This window comes from Musa acuminata, unplaced genomic scaffold (genome assembly GCF_036884655.1).
Source record: "Musa acuminata AAA Group cultivar baxijiao unplaced genomic scaffold, Cavendish_Baxijiao_AAA HiC_scaffold_1151, whole genome shotgun sequence".
NCBI lineage: Eukaryota > Viridiplantae > Streptophyta > Magnoliopsida > Zingiberales > Musaceae > Musa > Musa acuminata.
The window spans coordinates 205001-207500 of record NW_027021363.1 but is presented as its reverse complement, the minus strand read 5'-3'; positions in this window follow the sequence as shown (position 1 = coordinate 207500).

The window sequence follows — 2500 nt, the reverse complement described above, 5'->3', positions numbered from 1 at the left end:
ACTGGCCATTTTTGGCTGCGCGAGCGAGCGGCGAGCGGCGAACAGCGAGCGAAGCGAGAGGCAGCACCGTCCCTGCTATACGAAAGCCCCATCCAGCCCTGTGCCACCCGGGGGGTTCCAGGGTGCTGAGATGGCTGACGTTTTGCTCCGCTCTCGACGGTCACCGCGCAATGCAAGAACAGGCCAAAAACTGGCCAAAACGGCCCAAAAACGGGCCAAAACTGGCCATTTTTGGCTGCGCGAGCGGCGAGCGGCGGACAGCGAGCGAAGCGAGAGGCAGCACCGTCCCTGCTATACGAAAGCCCCATCCAGCCCTGTGCCACCCGGGGGGTTCCAGGGTGCTGAGATGGCTGACGTTTTGCTCCGCTCTCGACGGTCACCGCGCAATGCAAGAACAGGCCAAAAACTGGCCAAAACGGCCCAAAAACGGGCCAAAACTGGCCATTTTTGGCTGCGCGAGCGAGCGGCGAGCGGCGGACAGCGAGCGAAGCGAGAGGCAGCACCGTCCCTGCTATACGAAAGCCCCATCCAGCCCTGTGCCACCCGGGGGGTTCCAGGGTGCTGAGATGGCTGACGTTTTGCTCCGCTCTCGACGGTCACCGCGCAATGCAAGAACAGGCCAAAAACTGGCCAAAACGGCCCAAAAACGGGCCAAAACTGGCCATTTTTGGCTGCACGAGCGAGCGGCGAGCGGCGGACAGCGAGCGAAGCGAGAGGCAGCACCGTCCCTGCTATACGAAAGCCCCATCCAGCCCTGTGCCACCCGGGGGGTTCCAGGGTGCTGAGATGGCTGACGTTTTGCTCCGCTCTCGACGGTCACCGCGCAATGCAAGAACAGGCCAAAAACTGGCCAAAACGGCCCAAAAACGGGCCAAAACTGGCCATTTTTGGCTGCACGAGCGAGCGGCGAGCGGCGGACAGCGAGCGAAGCGAGAGGCAGCACCGTCCCTGCTATACGAAAGCCCCATCCAGCCCTGTGCCACCCGGGGGGTTCCAGGGTGCTGAGATGGCTGACGTTTTGCTCCGCTCTCGACGGTCACCGCGCAATGCAAGAACAGGCCAAAAACTGGCCAAAACGGCCCAAAAACGGGCCAAAACTGGCCATTTTTGGCTGCACGAGCGAGCGGCGAGCGGCGGACAGCGAGCGAAGCGAGAGGCAGCACCGTCCCTGCTATACGAAAGCCCCATCCAGCCCTGTGCCACCCGGGGGGTTCCAGGGTGCTGAGATGGCTGACGTTTTGCTCCGCTCTCGACGGTCACCGCGCAATGCAAGAACAGGCCAAAAACTGGCCAAAACGGCCCAAAAACGGGCCAAAACTGGCCATTTTTGGCTGCACGAGCGAGCGGCGAGCGGCGGACAGCGAGCGAAGCGAGAGGCAGCACCGTCCCTGCTATACGAAAGCCCCATCCAGCCCTGTGCCACCCGGGGGGTTCCAGGGTGCTGAGATGGCTGACGTTTTGCTCCGCTCTCGACGGTCACCGCGCAATGCAAGAACAGGCCAAAAACTGGCCAAAACGGCCCAAAAACGGGCCAAAACTGGCCATTTTTGGCTGCGCGAGCGAGCGGCGAGCGGCGGACAGCGAGCGAAGCGAGAGGCAGCACCGTCCCTGCTATATACGAAAGCCCCATCCAGCCCTGTGCCACCCGGGGGGTTCCAGGGTGCTGAGATGGCTGACGTTTTGCTCCGCTCACGACGGTCACCGCACCACGCAAGAACGGACCATAAACAGGCCAAAACAGCCCAAAAACGGGCCAAAACTGGTCATTTTTGGCTGCGCGAGCGAGCGGCGAGCGGCGAACAGCGAGCGAAGCGTGAGGCAGCACCGTCCCTGCTATACGAAAGCCCCATCCAGCCCTGTGCCACCCGGGGGGTTCCAGGGTGCTGAGATGGCTGACGTTTTGCTCCGCTCACGACGGTCACCGCGCCATGCAAGAACGGACCAAAAACAGGCCAAAACAGCCCAAAAACGGGCCAAAACTGGCCATTTTTGGCTGAGCGAGCGAGCGGTGAGCGGCGAACAGCGAGCGAAGCGAGAGGCAGCACCGTCCCTGCTATACGAAAGCCCCATCCAGCCCTGTGCCACCCGGGGGGTTCCAGGGTGCTGAGATGGCTGACGTTTTGCTCCGCTCACGACGGTCGCCGTGCCACGCAAGAACGGACCAAAAACAGGCCAAAACAGCCCAAAAACGGGCCAAAACTGGCCATTTTAGGTTGCGCGAGCGAGCGGCGAGCGGCGAACAGCGAGCGAAGCGTGAGGCAGCACCGTCCCTGCTATACGAAAGCCCCATCCAGCCCTGTGCCACCCGGGGGGTTCCAAGGTGCTGAGATGGCTGACGTTTTGCTCCGCTCACGACGGTCACCGCGCCACGCCAGAACAGACCAAAAACAGGCCAAAACAGCCCAAAAACGGGCCAAAACTGGCCATTTTTGGCTGCGCGAGCGAGCGGCGAGCGGCGAACAGCGAGCGAAGCGAGAAGCAGCACCGTCCATGCTATACG